This window comes from Mustela lutreola, chromosome 15, assembly GCF_030435805.1.
Source record: "Mustela lutreola isolate mMusLut2 chromosome 15, mMusLut2.pri, whole genome shotgun sequence".
Taxonomy (NCBI): Eukaryota; Metazoa; Chordata; class Mammalia; order Carnivora; family Mustelidae; genus Mustela; species Mustela lutreola.
This window is the reverse complement of record NC_081304.1, coordinates 62206911-62224424: the sequence shown is the minus strand read 5'-3', so window position 1 is coordinate 62224424 and position 17514 is coordinate 62206911. Positions and strand designations below refer to the sequence as shown.

Sequence of the window (17514 nt, the reverse complement as noted above, 5' to 3'; positions counted from 1 at the left end):
AGCCCAATATGGAGCTCGATCCCAGGATCCTGACTGAGATCATGACCAGAGACAAAGGCAGATACATGTGCAAAATCCCTTTTTTTCTGGGAAACAATACTTTACAAGAGATGTTTGAAAAAGTACTGGGGAATCAACTTTAATCAGAGATACAAAAATTTAATTGACTTTTGTAAAGCTACAGGGATCCAAATGATGGGAATTCCAGCCCGTTTAGGTTGTAGACCACAGAGTATTCTTCTCTGTAATATTTTATTTTCTTCCATGTCTACTAACTCCAGTCCAAGTTCACTGATCTCTTTTTAGATAGTGCAAAACATGTCAAAGAATACCAAACGAGTGCCCAATATTCTACATGTAATACATCATTTCTAACATATAGAAGTGTGTTATCAAGGCTGGTTCTGTGAATGAACATAGTTACGCTAAAGTGTGTTTTGTTCTCCAAGAAATTAAATGCATGATTATCACACAATTATAAAATACTTGTGTCAAGAATTTTTATTCAAAAATTAATAAGAAGCAGATATTAAAACTAGTTCACATGGTTATTTGGGATATAAGCAGAGTTGTGCAGCAGAAGTGCTCTGGGTCCATAATTTGGGTTATAGAATTTATGTTTTCTAATGAAATATCACTAACTTGCATTATTGTTAACAAGAATCTTGTGCATTACCATCAGTTTTCTACATTATAACCTCTTGATCTACAGTTTGTAAATAACTTTGTCAATAGCAAGCTAATAAACAGGGTGACTCCAATGGATTGAGATAATCTCCAGAGTTTCTGCTACCTAATGCCCAGGACTCCATTGAAAGGACACCAAAGAATTTATTTTGCCCAAAAATTTGATCATTTTTTTCACTGTCCTTACCTATTTTCCAAACCTAGTCCTTTTGCTTCACCTTTCAGTCTACGGACAACCCTGTATCTGACTGACTTGTTAATTCTGGGAATGTCTTGCAGATTAATTTGCTTGCCAGAGGTGGTTCCTCTAATTGATGTCTAAGAACCTTAATTAGTTAAGATAACTTTTTTTTAACATTTTCATTGCTATTTATTATTATTATTATTATTGCTAATATCTCTATTATAAATAATTCACAAGGGCATCTTTCTGACAAAAGACAAAGAGCTGGCTACTAGTAGAAAAAGTACATTTGACTCTGTCAGTGAAAGTGGCAAAGGGATTTGAGAAAATAAGGCAAAGCACTGGAATTATGTGTTAAAACTTTAAATATTATAGACACATTTACTTAATTTTTAATACTGTTGTTGCTTATAATTAAATAAGATGTTTACCATGAACCACGCATTACAGCAAATATATTGTTTATACAGATTAAATTTTTATCAAAAGGGACGCCTGGGTGGCTCAGTTGGTTAAGCAGCTGCCTTTGGCTCAGGTCATGATCCCAGCGTCCTGGGATCGAGTCCCACATCGGGCTCCTTGCTCGGCCGAGAGCCTGCTTCTCCCTCTGCCTCTGCCTGCCATTCAGTCTGCCTGTGATTGCTCTCTCGCCCACTCTCTCTGATAAATAAATAAAATCTTAAAATAAATAAATAAATTTTCATCAAAAAATTGTAAGTGTATTTTATTGTAGGATCATAATCAGCATTTTGCAGATGAGAAAAGTGAAATTTAGAAAAGTATGTCTCTTCAAATCCCTCATACAATATCTGGCCTAGATAGAAGGATATACTATCACAATTGAGGAAGATAATTGAGATTACTTAAAATGATAAACTTTACTGTATAGGGTTTTTTAAAAGTTTGCCACAGATTCAGATTCTTTTAAAATATATATCTATTTTGCGTAAAGAGAATGCACTGAGAAGTAAAAAGAAAGTGATATATCAGTGCTACCAATTAATGGCTATAATATCATCACCTTATTTATGAACAATGAAACAGTGTGCAATATTTAAATAAATTTAAATAAATTCCTATTTATTTATTATTAAAGAAATTCCTCTAACAAACAGTATGTTTTGAAGGTTGGTAGCAGGAAAGTGTTGTACTTCATGGAAGTAATCAGAAAATATGATCTAAATTTCTGCTTTCAAGGGCGCCTGGGTGGCTCAGTGGGTTAAAATTCTTTCAAGAAGCTATAACAGTAAGTACTGAGCATTAGCTATTATATGCTATGGATGAATAACTGAAATCTACATTTGAAACTAATGGTACACTATATGTTAACTAATTGAATTTTAAAAAGTTCATAAAAAAACCACTATTTTATAAAACAATATTCCCAACAGGCTCTTTGGTTTAAAATACTCACTCTGTAATGAGAGTCATTACTTTTGTCTAGCCAATTCTTACATCACTGTTTATCCCTTCCCTGCTTTATCCCTTCCCTTTATCAATAAAGGCTCACTTGGGTTACCTGGAAGCCATGAGAAAGCTTGTAATAGATTTGGCTGGTTTTCACCAGCAATTTGACCACCATGTGCACAGGGAAGTCTTTTGATAAAAGCTTTATTGCAATAAATTGCAAATACATGGATGATTTTGAATTCTCTTTCTTGAGGTCTTGTTTCATGATAATAAATTTAGGGTGGCTTATTGGAATGGATGTTATTAACATATTTTCATAGTTCTAAGTACATGGAATTGTAAAATAGATTAATGAGTGTGGCATGACTGACAACCGTCCTCATTTTGAAATCAAATTACAGTGTACTGAGCTGAGGAAGCAAAGCAGATTTGGGATTATGAGTGAAATAATTTTAAAAAGTCTTAGGGGTATGATCAGAGTATTGGGTAATTCAGCAGAAAAATATCAACTGATTGAGATTCTGTGTACCCTGATTTCAGAGAGAAGTTAAGATAAATAAGTAACACGAGGAGACTAGGAAGCCAAACATAAGTGATAATTTTGTGCCAGGGTGTGTATACATCTGTTTATCTTCTTGCTTTACCACTAAGGTTGCTCCTAGAGGAGAGTTTAAATATGTGTTGGAGCTAATCTCTGTGGATTACACAAGAAACCACATCCTACAGCTCTCCCTGAAACACTCCTTAGGATTTCAATGTAATTTGGTTTTTGCATTTTTAGAAATAACAAAATACTTTGCAAACTCATCTATTTTATTACCACCACAAGTGAGTCAGCTGACTCCACATTTTAACACAGTGACAGTCACAGAGGAATGGAGGAATGAGTAGAGTTAACAATATATGTGCTTTTAAGAAGTATGACAGGGTAGCAGCTATTTCCAGGAACCAAAACATGGGTCAGCAGCTGTGCAGGAAAAGTGATGGAATAAATGACTCATTTCAGAGGAGTTCTATAACATATTAGTTCTATAATGTATCTTCAGCACCCAATTTCCCGCTTTGATCTAAAGATAAGGATTTACAGTTAAGGTCCCATTTATGATTTGACTGGTAGGGTCTGAATCATGTTTACTATTGTTTTGACTATTACTTGAAACCTATAGTAGTACTTGGCATATGTGTTGTGTATTCTGTGAACATGTGCTATTTTTAGATTAGATAATTCCTGTCTCGAACCTCTGTTAATTTGTTTGTTATTGTTTATTTGATAGTGCTTTCAGTAAATGGATATATCTGAAAAATTGCAAAGCCACTATTAAAATAAGTTATTATTATATATAGCATGGAATTGCACATTCCTCCTTTGAATCCGACAGAGCTTCACCATATCCTTAACAATTTGGGAAAAACACGCTATTATTTTTCTTCATAAAATTTCTCCTGTTAGGCTGTGATGGTTGTCATCAGCAGTAACTCCTCTGAAGGCTTTGTCAAAAGAGTTGAAAAAATTGGAAAGGTGTGAATGAAGCTGTTTGATGAATATAAAGAAAAGAGCATTGAAGTACAATTCACACTCTTACTTCTCCTTCTATGCTTTCAGATGTTTGACATTTGAAAATTCTGCTTCTAGAAGAGATGCCCTATATAATTCTTACTTTAAGGAGCAAGTTGCTTTTATAATTTTTTTTATATTCTACCATTCAAGTATTTCCATTTAAATTAAATTCAATACCATTTAAAAAAATCAGAAGTGCAGCCAGTATTCAATTCCTGGGCTAAATAATTTTAGAAAGCTTTGTGTTATTGAACCTACGGTGTTTTTCTGTAGTTTTAACTCTTTCTTTCTGTGATTTTTCCCATTAGTCACGTAAGTGACTGCAATATAACAGACATTGAGGATAAAGAAGGACTGAATAGAACAATCCTTGGCCTCATGAAGTTGAGAATCTAGCAAGGGAGTCAAACAATTCAATCATTCAGAGACAATTTATTGAGTGCCTGGCCTAAGATGAGCACAACAAAACCCCAGCCCAGAGGAATCATTTTAATGGGAGAGATAGATAATAGGTAAGCCAACTTTAAAAAGAAAAAAATTGTACTGGGTTTTCCTTTAATAGTGATGCATATTTGAACTAAATAAGCACATTTTTAAAAGAGCAGTGATTGAGAAGAGGTTTTGTAACTGAGTGATCCGAAAGGGCCTCCCTGAAAAACTCTGTTTTGAACAGATTTCTGAATAATATCAGCTAGGAAGCTGTGTATAAATCTCAGAGATGGGTGATTTTTCCAGTCAAAAAACTGTAAAGGCTCCAAAGTCACAATACAGCTGTAAGTTTCTCTAATAAAGTAACTTCTGACAAAGAATGAGAAGAAATAACTAACCCAGGTTTGAAAGAAAAGGACAGACTTTCTATTGAATTAATATTTAATTAAAGCTCTAAAGGACAAAAATACAATGGAGCAAAATTCTGGTGATGCTGATATACCTAATGAAAGTTCATAAACAAGGTGTGGGTAGCAAAGAGTGTGTGGGAATGTTGGTAAGAACAGTGGGGAAGAGTCATCCCTGAACATGTTCTTAAATGAAGCAATTCTTGTGTTGTTTTAAAGGGTAAATTGGAGTTTGCCTAAGTGATTAGAGAAGGATGCCTCAGCTTATGGAAGTTCAAAGCCATAAAGATGTGATAAACTACTGCAGATATTTTCATGTATATTTGTTGTTGCTTCTATTAATGGTGATCTAAAACTTCCTACTAAGACAACTTAAAAATCCAGACAAAATAGCTTTTAAAGTTAAAAATATCAGAATGATTATAAAAATAAATGAGGGATTACTGGGCCAAAATACGAAACACAATGAGAGTCTAGAGATATATGCCCTGAAGCCATTTTAGCTATGAGAGCATTAGAAACTGCTAAAACACACTGAGCTGTGTTTTTAATAGACACTTGATACTAGAGAAACAAAATTCAAAATCCAGCAGCAATCAAATTTGAGGACTTTGGTACAACCCAAATTTAAGTTGAGATCCCCAAAGCACAAGGAGAAGCAGAAATAAGACTATAGCCTACCTTGTCTTCTGTGTAAACTGAGAAAGTCAACCACTGAATTTGGAGTATGATTGTCTTGTAGAGTCTCAGATATAAGAGAAAATCCTGCCAAGGAGGACCATACCATTATTATAGCTCTTAATTATCCCTACTCAATAAGAGTTTCAAATATAATGTCTTGAACATAGCAAAATGTAACAAAGCACACAAAGAAAAACCATTAACAAGATTTGATAGACAAAATGGGATTAAGTATGATATTAAAATGATCAATAAATATTATAAAATGGCTTGATTACTCTGCTCAAAGAAATGAGAGGGGAAGCAAATTGAACAAAAAACTGAAACTAAAAAAGATATTGAGAAACATTTTATAAATGAACCAAATGGATACTCTAGAACTTTAAAGATATGACAGCCAATTTAAGATACCACAGGGGTGCCTGGGTGGCTCACTTAAGTAAACCTCCAATTCTTTTTCCTTTTTTCTTAACACCTTAATTTTATTTCATTTCTTTCATTTTGGCTCAGGTCATGATGTCAGGGTTGTGAAATAGAGCCCAGAGTTGGGCTCTGTGCTGAGCCTGGAGCCTGCTTAAGATTCTTTTCCCTTCTTTTTCTATCCCTCCCTGCGCTCTCACTCGCTCGCTCTCTCTTGCTTGCAAATAAATAAATAGATAGATATATAGATAATAGACAAAGCAAAATAAAAGCAGATTATGAAAATAAATATAAAGTTTTTGAAATGAAAGCAAGTTCAAAATAAAATAGAGAAGACCTACACAGCTAAAAGTTCATTCAGAAAATCTACTATTAAAGAAGTCAGTATGACACAATGTTAAGATATCAAAAGATTGGAGCATGTACTTTACAGAAAGGGTAATCCAAATGGCCACTCATATGTAAAAACTGTTTATCTTTATTATGAATCTGGAATTAAATTAAATTAAATTAAAAATAAATTAAAACCTAGAATGGCATACTATTACACACTTACCATATTGGGAAACAGTAAAAATGTCTTGCAAGAATGTGAAAGAATGACAGTGCCCATAATAAAACATTTCAGGTAAGTTGGACAATATTTAGAAAACTTAAAAATTAAAAAATAATTTGGTCCATTCCTAGAAATACAACATTGAACTAAATGAATATTTTCACCAGGATATGAAAACAGATGATTATAGTTATTTCACTCATAACGGCAGATCAGCAGTGGTATATTTGCACAATGTTACATTAAATAAGAGAGAATATTAACAAACTGGGAGAAGGGGCTAGGTTGTTATCATAAACAGATCTTCTATGGTGCCAATTATGTTCTATTTCTCAAAATCTTTAAGTTAAAAAATTTTCAAATTTATATCTAAATAGATAGATAGACAGATATCCCAGAAGCTGCAATGCTAGGCTAAGACCAGGCTTTAAAGGGCATTTCTATGCTCTACTAAATACTTTAAAACATTCATTATATCATAGCTCAGTGTTCGAATCTCCATTTGTTTCTTCAGTTTTCTAATATTTATCTTAAGGTGACCTGATCCAGACTTTTGATCACCTTTGTCTAAATATTTCTATTTTAACAAAGTCCTTTTTAATACTCAGAGACTAAAACTTAGAAAAATACTCTGATTTTTATCTCACTAGAGTGGAAAATATATGGTTACCCATTAACTAATGATATCCATGTCGACATTAGATCCATGACATTTTTAATTCTTGGGAGCTTTTGGCTAAATGAATTTTTTACGCTTCCTTTAAATGAAGCTTTAAGCCATCGCCACATGAATAAAATTAAAGAACTAAATGAAAACAAGCCAAGTATTTACAGAGTAATAGAATGTGCAGTGGAAAGAGTACAATTCTGAAATCATAAAGCCTAAATTAGTGTGATGCATCTTTATCAGCCATGTAATCATAAACCAGTTATCTAAATGTGTTAGCCTCAGTTTTTTCACCCATGAAATTGTGATGATAATACTTATTATGCAGAGTTGTTGTGTGGATGTAATGAAGCATGGAGCATGAGAGTCTCTTATTCCATGCTAAAATGATAGCTATTTTTATACTTATAATAATTCTAATAGTAGTAATTAAATTGTTCAAAATGATAATATTCATTTATATTGAGGCATTGTATTGACTATTCATAGACACATTTACCAAAATAAATTTCATTTTACTTTACCCCCTCTGAGGCTATATATTCCTTAATTCAATATGAATCTTATTATGAATAATAATTACCATGATAAATATGCTGATTTTTCTTCTATTTATTTTTAGGGAAGTATCCTTTACTGTTGAACATAAAGAAACTTAAGCAAGTCTGTCTTATTCAAAATTTGCATGCTGCTTTCTTATGAAACTAGATTATAGAGTTGTATGAAATAAATTCATGCAGTTAAGACATTTATGTTTGGAAAACTGGGTGGGCAGTTTAGTATTTCAAAAGAAGATTTTAAATTTAAACCTTAAAACTGAGCTCTTTCAGCCTTATTTATAGACCATCCTTCATGCTTCATAAGTATTCCTTCATTGTAAACTAACTAATAGTGTTTGTCACAGTGTATATAACTAAAATGGATTTTGTATTCTATTATTTCAGAGTTAGTTGCAGTTTCTATTTCCTTACTTCCTTTTTTGAAAAATAGATTAATTCTACAAAAAGTTATTTCCAGCTTTATTGAAAAATAATTGACATATTATAATTTGTAAATTTAAGAAATGATTTCTTATAACACTGCAAACTTTTAACATTGTGTTAATTTTGTACCATTCGATAAATTGGTATACATCTGTATTGCAATATAATCTACATAAAAATGTTAATACATCTACTATCTCATATAGTTGCCTCTGTTTTTTATGCATGTATTGTAAGGAATTTTAAGATCTACTCTCTTAGCAACTTTAATGTATATAGTACAGTAGAGATAAACTTCAGAAGTCTTGTGGGTTTTGTTCCAGACCGCCTCAATAAAGTGATTATCTCAATAAACTAATTCAAATCATTATTTTTTTTTTTGGTTTCCCAGTGCAAATAAAAAATTATGTTTCCCAGTGCATATAAAAAATAAACACTATACTATACTGTTCAAAAGCATTATGTCTTTAAAGAAAAACAATTCATATACTTTAAGTAAACTAGTTCTGAGTTTTCAGTGAGTCATAATTACTGATCACAGATCACCATAACAAATACAATAATAATGAAAAAACTTGAAATATTGCAAGAATTACCAACATGTGACAGAGAGACACAAAATGAACAAATGTTGTTAGAAAAATGGTGGCAGCAGACCTATTTTATACAAGATTGCTATAAACTTTCAACTTGTAAGAATGTGATATATGCAAAATTTAATAAAGGGAAGCACAATAAAAAAAAGTATGTATATATTATTAACTATGATCATCATGCTGTACATTAGATCCCCAGAACTTTTTCCTAATATAGTTGCAAGTTTGTACCCTTTGACCACCTTATTCCACCCCAGGTTCACCCCTTGTCAACTCAACTCTAAGTTTCCATTAGTTTGCTTTTTCTTCAGATTCTGTATGTAAGGGTTATCGTAATACATAAATTAAAAAATATATAAAATCTTTGAAATATTTCACTTAGTATAATACCTTCAAGATCCATCCATGGTATTGTAAATGGCAGTATTTCTTAATTTTTCATGGTTACGTAGTATTCCATAGTATATATTTACCATACTTATTTTATTCATTCATCCATTAATGGATACTGAAGTTATTTCCATATCTTGCTTAGAGTTAATAATTTTATAATGAACATAAGAGTGCAGATATGTCTTCGAATAGTGACTTTGTTTCCTTTAGATATATACCTAGAAGTTGGATTACTGAATCATATGGTAATTTTACTTTTAATAATATGAATAGTCTCCATACTGTTTTCCATACAAATTTATATCCCTATCACAGTGCATAACTTCCCAATTTTCCCCAATATTTACCAAAATTTGTTAGTTTTAATTTTTTGGTAGTATATATTCTAATAGGTAGTAATATCTTGCTGTGTTTTTCAGAGGTAAACAACAACAACAACAACATAATGACTTTGCCCTGAGTTTTTACGTTGAGCACTTTTTAATGCTCCTCTTGGTCATTTATATAACTTTTTTGAAAAAAAAAAGTCTATTGAGATACTTTTGTTATTTTTTTAATTATATATTATTTTCTATTTGTATCTGTTGGTTATTAACCTCTTTTCAGATATAAGATTTGTAAGTATTTTCTTCCATTCTGTGGATTGTGTTTTCATTCCCTTTTTTTTTGGCAATGCAGAAACTTTAGTTTGATGTAATACCATTTATTTATTTTTGCTTTTTTGCTTGTGTTTTTGGTCTGGTATCCAAAAAACTATTGGCAAGACCAATGTCAAGGAGAATTTTTCCTATATTTTCCTTTAGGAAATTTAGTTTCATGCATCACATTTAAGTCTTTAATCAATTTCAAGTTAAGATTTATGAGTTCCAGTTTCATGCTGGTTTATCTGACTATTCAGTTTTAAATATCATTTACTGAAACAGACTATCTTTACCCATTACATATGTTGGCCCCTGTCAAATATTAGGTGACTGTATGAAAGGATTTATTTCTGGACTCTCAATTCTGTTCTACTTGTTTATTGGTCTGTTTTTATGCCAGTATACTTTATTGTTTTGAGCATGGGGACTTTGTAGTATAGTTTCAAATCAAGAAGTGTAATTTCACTTCTTCATTCTTTCTCAGAACTGCTTTGATTATTTGTTTGTCTCATATAAATTTTAGGATTCTTTACTTCTGTAAAAACACAATATTGGATTTTTTAAAAGATTATTTATTTATTTGAGAGAGAGAGATGACAAGCAGGCAGAGAGGCAGGCAGAGAGAGAAGAAGTAGCAGCTTCCTGCTGAGCAGAGAGGCTGATGCAGGGCTCGATCCCAGGACCCTGGGATCATGACCTGAGCCGAAGGCAGCGGCTTAACCCACTGAGCCACCCAGGTGGCCCTAACATTGAATGTTTGATAGGAATTGAATTTACAGATGGTTTTCGGTAGTATGGACATTTTAACAATGTTAATTCTTACCATTCATAAATATGAGCTATCTTTCCATTTGTGTCTCCTTCAATTTCTTTATCAATGTCATAGATTATGGGGTACAGATCTTTCATCGTCTTAGTTAAATCTTATCCTAAGTATTTTATTAGTTTTGATGCTAGTGTGAATTAGATTGTTTTCTTTATTTTTTCAGATAGTTCATCATTAGAGTGTTAAAATGCTCCTTTCTTGTGCTTACTTTGGCAGCACATATACTAAAATTGGAATGATGCAGAGAAGATTAGCGTGATCACTGAGCAAGGATCACATGAAAAACTATTAAAAAAACGAAACAAAACAAAGTTCTTGTCTTTTATATATTGATCTTGTATTTGGCAGCTTTACTAAATTTGTTTATTCAAAATTTTTATGAATTTTTTAGGATTCTTTTACATGTAAGTTCATGTTATCCAAAAAAAGAAAATTTTACTTCTTCCTTTTTTTTTGGAGTCTTATTTCTTTGTGTTCCTTGTTTCTCTGGCTAGGATGTCCAGTACTCTGTCAAATGAGAGTAGTGAAAGTGGACACACCTGTCTTTTTTCTGATCTTTAAGGGGAAAACTTTCAAACTTTTTTGATTGAATATGAGATTAGCTCTGGGCTTGCAATATGTGTTTTTTCTTTAATGGATTTTTTAAATTATTTTTTTAAATTTTTTATAAACATATAATGTGCTTTTATCCCTAGGGGTACAGGTCTGTGAATCACCAGGTTTACACATTTCACAGCACTCACCATCACTCACCATAGCACCTGCCCTCCCCAATGTCCATACCCCCACCATCCTCTCCCAACACACATCCCCCCAGCAACGCTCAGTCTGTTTTGTGAGATTCAGTCTTTTATGGTTTGTCTCCCTCCCAATCCCATCTTCTTTTATTTTTCTTTTCGTACGCCCGAAACCGCCTATGTTGCATCTCCACTTCATCATATCAGGGAGATCATATGATAGTTGTCTTTCTCAGATTGATTTATTTCGCCAAGCATAATACCCTCTAGTTCCATCCACGTCATCACAAATAGCAGGATTTCATTTCTTTTGATGGCTGCATAGTATCCCATTGTACATATATACCACATCTTATTTATTGATTGATGTGTTGACGGACATTTAGGTTCTTTCCATAGTTTAACTATTGTGGACATTGCTGCTATAAACATTTGGGTGCATGTGCCCCTTCAGAATGCCACGTTTGTATCTTTAGGGTATATACCCAGTACTACAATCACTGGGTCATAGGCTAGTTCTATTTTCAGCTTTTTGAGGCACCTCCACGCTGTTGCACCAGCTTGCATTCCCACGTACAGTGTAGGAGGGTTGCCCTTTCTCCACATCCTCGCCAGCATGTCATTGACTGACTTGTTCATTTTAGCCATTCTGAACGGTGTGAGGTGGTATCTCATTCTGGTTTTGATTTGTATTTCCCTGATGCCGAGTGATGTGGAGCATTTTTTCATGTGTCTGTTGGCCATTTGGATGTCTTCTTTGCAGAAATGTCTGTTCATGTCCTCTGCCCATTTCTTCATTGGATTATTTGGTCTTAGGGTGTTGAGTTTGATAAGCTCTTTATAGATTTTGGCCCTTTATCTGGTATGTAATTTGCAAATATCTTCTCCCAGATAACTTCTGGCAGTCATCTTTTGGCTTTGTTAACTGTTTCCTTTGCTGTGCAAAAGCTTTTTGATTTGATGAAATCCCAATAGTTCATTCTTGCCCTTGCTTCCCTTGCCTTTGGCGATATTCCTAGGAAGAAGTTGCTGCTGCTGAGGTCAAAGAGGTTGCTACCTGATCTCTCCTCAAGGATTTTGATGGATTCCTTTCTCACATTATGCTTCTTCATCCATTTCCAGTCTATTTTCATGTATGGTGTAAGGAAATGGTCCAACTTCATTTTTCTGCATGTGGCTGTTCAATTTTCCCAACACCATTCGTTGAAGAGGCTGTCTCTTTTCCATAGGACATTCCTTCCTGCTTTGTTGAAGATTAGTTGACCATAGAGTTGAGGGTGTATTTCTGGGCTCTCTATTCTGTTCCATTGATCTATGTCTGTTTTGGGGACAGTTCCCTACTATCTTGATGATGACAACTTTGTAATAGAGCTTGAAGTCTGGAATTGTGATGCCAACAACTTTGGCTTTCTTTTTCAATATTCCTCTGGCTATTCGAGATATTTTCTGGTTCCACATATATTTTAGGATGGTTTGTCCCATTTCTTTGAAAAAAATGGATGGGATTTTGATAGGGATTGCATTAAATGTGTAGATTGCTTTAGGTAGCATAGACATTTTCACAATATTTCTTCTTCCAATCCAGGAGCATGGAACATTTTTCCATTTCTTTGTGTCTTATTCAATTTCTTTCATGACAAAGAATCTTTGTCTCTTTGGTTAGGTTTATTCCTATGTATCTTAGGGTTTTGAGTGCAATTGTAAATGGGATTCACTCCTTAATTTCTATTTCTTCAGTCTTGTTGGTATAAAAAATGCAACCAATTTCTGTTCATTGATTTATATCCTGACACTTTACAGAATTCCTATACAAGTTATAGCAGATTTGGAGTGGAGTCCTTTAAGCTTTCCACATACAGTGTCATATCGTCTGCAAACAGGGATAGTTTGACTTCTCTTTTGCCAATTTGGCAAAATTTGGATGCCTTTAATTTCTTTTTGTTGTCTGATTGCTGAGGCTAGGACTTCTAGTACGATGTTGAATAGCAGTGGTGATAACGGACATCCCTGCCGTGTTCCTGACTCAGCGGAAAAGTATTCAGTTTTTCTCTATTGAGAATGATATTTGCAGTGGGTTTTTCATAGATGGCTTTGATAATATTGATAATATGTGCCCTCTATCCCTACACTTTGAAGAGTTTTAATCAGGAAGGGACACTGCACTTTGCCAAATGCTTTTTCAGCATCTATGGAGAGTATAATATGGTTCTTGTTTTTTCTTTTATTAATGTGTTGTATCACATTGACTGATTTGCGGATGTTGAACCAACCTTGCAGCCCTGGAATAAATCCCACTTGGTCGTGGTGAATAATCCTTTTAATGTACTGTTGAATCTTATTGGCTAGTATTTTGGTGAGAATTTTTGCATCCGTGTTCATCAAGTATATTGGTCTCTAGTTCTCTTTTTTGATGGGATCCTTGTCTGGTTTTGGGATCAAGGTGATGCTGGCCTCAGAAAAAAAAGAGTTTGGAAGTTTTCCTTCCATTTCTATTTTTTTGGAACAGTTTCAGGAGAATAGGAATTAATTCTTCTTTAAATGTTTGCTAGGATTCCCCTGGGAAGCCATCTGGCCCGGGGCTTTTGTTTGTTTGGAGATTTTTGATGACTGTTTCAATCTCCATACTGGTTATGGGTCTGTTCAGGTTTTCTATTTCTTCCTGGTTCAGTTGTGGTAGTTTATATGTCTCTAGGAATGTATCCATTTCTTCCCGATTGTTGAATTTGTTGGCGTAGAGTTGCTCATAGCATGTTCTTATAATTGTTTGTATTTTGCTGTTGGTTGTGATCTCTCCTCTTTCATTCATGATTTTATTTATTTGGGTCCTTTCTCTTTCTTTATCAATCTTATTAATTCTTTCAAAGAACCAGCTCCCAGTTTCGTTGATTTGTTCTATTGGTTTTTTGTTTTGTTTTGATTGTGTGTTTTTTTGTTCGTTTGTTTCTATTTCATTGATTTCTGCTCTGATCTTTATTATTCCTCTTCTCCTGCTGGGTTTAGGCTTTCTTTGTTGTTCTTTCTCTGACCCCTTTAGGTGTAGGGTTATGTTTTGTATTTGAGATCTTTCTTGATTCTTGAGAAAGGCTCGTACAGCTTTATATTTTCCTCTCAGGACTGCCTTTGCTGTATCCCACAGATTTTGAACACTTTTGTTTTCATTATCATTTGTTTCCATGAATTTTTTCAATTCTTCTTTAATTTCCTGGTTGACCAATTCATTTTTTAGAAGGATGCTGTTTAGTCTCCATGTATTAGTGTTCTTTCCAAATTTCCTCTTGTGATTGAGTTCTAGTTTCAGAGCATTGTGGTCTGAGAATATGCAGGGGATGATCCCAATCTTTTGATAATAGTTGAGATCTGATTTATGACCCAGGATGTGGTCTATTCTGGAGAATGTTCCATGTGCACTAGAGAAGAATGTGTATTCTGTTATTTTGGGATGGAATGTGTTGAATATACCTGTGATGTCCATCTTGTCCAGTGTGTCAATGTAAGGCCTTTTTCCTTGTGTATCTGTTGCTTGGATGATCTGTCCATTTCAATGAGGGGAGTGTTAAATTACCCTACTATTATTTTATTATTGTCGATGTGTTTCTTTGATTTTGTTATTAATTGGTTTATATAGTTGGCTGTTCCCATGTTCAGGACATAGATATTTAAAATTGTTAGGTCTTCTTGTTGGACAGACCCTTTGAGTATGATATAGTGTCCTTCCTCATCTCTTATTATAGTCTTTGGCTTAAAATCTAATTGATCTGATATAAGGATTGCCACCCCAGCTTTCTTCTGATGTCCATTAGCATGGTAAATTGTTTTCCACCCCTCTCTTTAAATCTGGGGTTGTCTTCAAATCTATGATGAGTTTCTTGTGCAGCATATTGATGGGTTTTGCTTTTTATCCATTCTGATACCCTGTGTCTTTTGATTGGTGCATTTAGGCCATTTACATTCAGGGTAATTATTGAGAGATATGAATTTAGTGGCATTGTATTGCCAATAATGTGACTGTTACTGTATATTGTTTCTGTTCCTTTCTGATCTACTACTTTTAGGCTCTCTCTTTGCTTAGAGGACCCCTTTCAATATTTCCTGGAGAGTTGGTTTGGTGTTTGCAAATTCTTTCAGCTTTTGTTTGTCCTGGTAGCTTTTTAATCTCTCCTATTTTCAATGATAGCCTAGGTGGATATAGTATTCCTGGCTGCATGTTTTCCTCATTTAACACTGAATATATCATGCCAGTTCTTTCTGGTCTGCCAGGTCTCTGTGGATAAGTCTGCTGCCAATCAAATGTTTTTACTGTTGTACAATACAGACTTCTTTTCCCAGGCTGCTTTCAGGATTTTCTCTTTGTTGTTAACAGTTGTAAATTTTACTATCAGGTTACGGGGTGTTGACCTATTTTTATTGATTTTGAGGATAATTCTTTGCATCTCCTGGATTTTGATGTTTGTTCCCTTTGCCATATTAAGGAAATTCTCTACAAAATTCTCTCCAATATACCTTCTGCTCCCCTCTCTCTTTCTTCTTCTTCAGGGATCCCAATTATTCTAATGTTGTGTCATCTTATGGGTTCACTTATCTCTCAAATTCTCTCCTCGTGGTCCAGTATTTGTTTGTCTCTCTTTTGCTCAGCTTCTTTATTCTCCATCATTTGGTCTTCCATATCACTAATTCTTTTGCCTGATTTATCCTAGCAGTAAGAACTTCCATTTTTTATTGCACCTCATTAACAGCTCTTTTGATTTCAACTTGGTTAGGCTTTAGTTCTTTTATTTCTTCAGAAAGGGCTTTTATCTCTCTGGAGAGGGTTTCTCTAATAACTTCCATGCCTTTTTAGAGCCCAGCTAGAACCTTGAGAGTTGTTATTCTAAACTCTAGTTCTGTCATATTACCAATGTCTGTTTTGATTAGGTCCATAGCCTTTGGTACTGCCTCTTGTTCTTTTTATTGTGGTGAGTTTTTGCACTTTGTCATTGTGAGCAGAGAAGAATACATAAAGGAGCAAATAAAATGCTAAAAAGGTGGTAAAGACCCCAGGAAAATGTGCTTTAACCAAATCAGAAGAGACCCAAGTTGTGGGAGAACGAAAGGGGATAAAAAAGAAGTTCAAGGGGGAAAAAAAGGTTTAAAAAAAAGAAAACAAGGAAAAAATATTAAAAAAGAAAAATATATATATATATATACTAGACTTGTGAATAGAACAGGGTCACTCACTTAATTTTGGGAGTATTTTGGTCTCTTAGAAGAAACTACCTCCCAAGATTTTAAAGGATGAAAAACATATAAGGGTAGGCACAATGAAGGGATGGAATAAACCTATAAAAATGAGGAAAAAAGGGACGCCTGGGTGGCTCAGTTCATGATCTCAGCGTCCTGGGATCGAGTCCCACATCGGGCTCCTTGCTCGGCAGGGCGCCTGCTTCTCCCTCTGCCTCTGCCTGCCATTCTGTCTGCCTGTGCTCACTCTCTCCCCCCCCCTCTGATAAATAAATAAAATCTTTAAAAAAATGAGAAATAAATTTAATTTCTAAAAAATAAGTTGATAAGGCAAGTTGGTTGGGACAATAAAGAAAAATAAACTGGAGAGAATCTGCTCAGGCTGGACACTAGAAAAATATTGGAGATAGATATAGGGTATATTTTGTTCTATTAGGAGAAGTTATACCCCAAATTTTTTAAAAGAAAAAACCCTATGTGTAAAAAAATATATAGTTAGGTACAATGGAGGATAAAATATGACTATAATAATGAAGGATCAAAATAGATGATTATTTTTTGTAAGGTATTTTAAAAATAAACTAGTTAAAAATCATTAAAAGAGGAAAGGGTAAAAGTTAAAAAAAATTAGCAGAAGAAAAAAGAAAAAAATATATAACTGCAAGACTAATGAATCATTGGGAGAAAGCCACAAATTCCTTGTTTTGCTTTCTCCTCCTGTGGAATTCCACTGTTCTCCTTACTAAGTGAAGTTGATCTTGGCTGGGTTTCTTGTTGGTCTTCTGGGGAAGGGGCCTGTTGTATTGATTCTCAAGTGTCTTTGCCCGAGATGGATTTTTCCTGCCCTTACCTGGGGTAAGCCTAAGTAATCCGGGAGCTTTTGTTCCCTGAAGGCTTTCCATAGAGTTCTGGATGATGGAATGATAATGGCGGTCTCACAATCCTGCCCAGAGGAGTGGAGATCTCAAGGCCCCGCTCCTCAGTGCACCCTTAGAGAAAAGTGCTTAACCACTCCCATCTTCCCAGCCTCTGGCCATGCTTGGAGAAGAGCGCTCTGTCACTCGTACTTGGAGAAAAGTCCTTGGTCATTCTCATCTCCCTGGCCTCTGGCCATGCTTGGAG

At 34.2% G+C, this 17514-nt stretch overlaps 1 pseudogene; it reads left to right on the top strand.

Annotated features, from left to right (window-relative positions):
• Positions 1 to 10638: 10638 nt before the first annotated feature.
• On the top strand, positions 10639 to 10755 carry LOC131817195 (U6 spliceosomal RNA; annotated as a pseudogene).
• The last annotated feature ends 6759 nt before the right edge of the window (positions 10756 to 17514 follow it).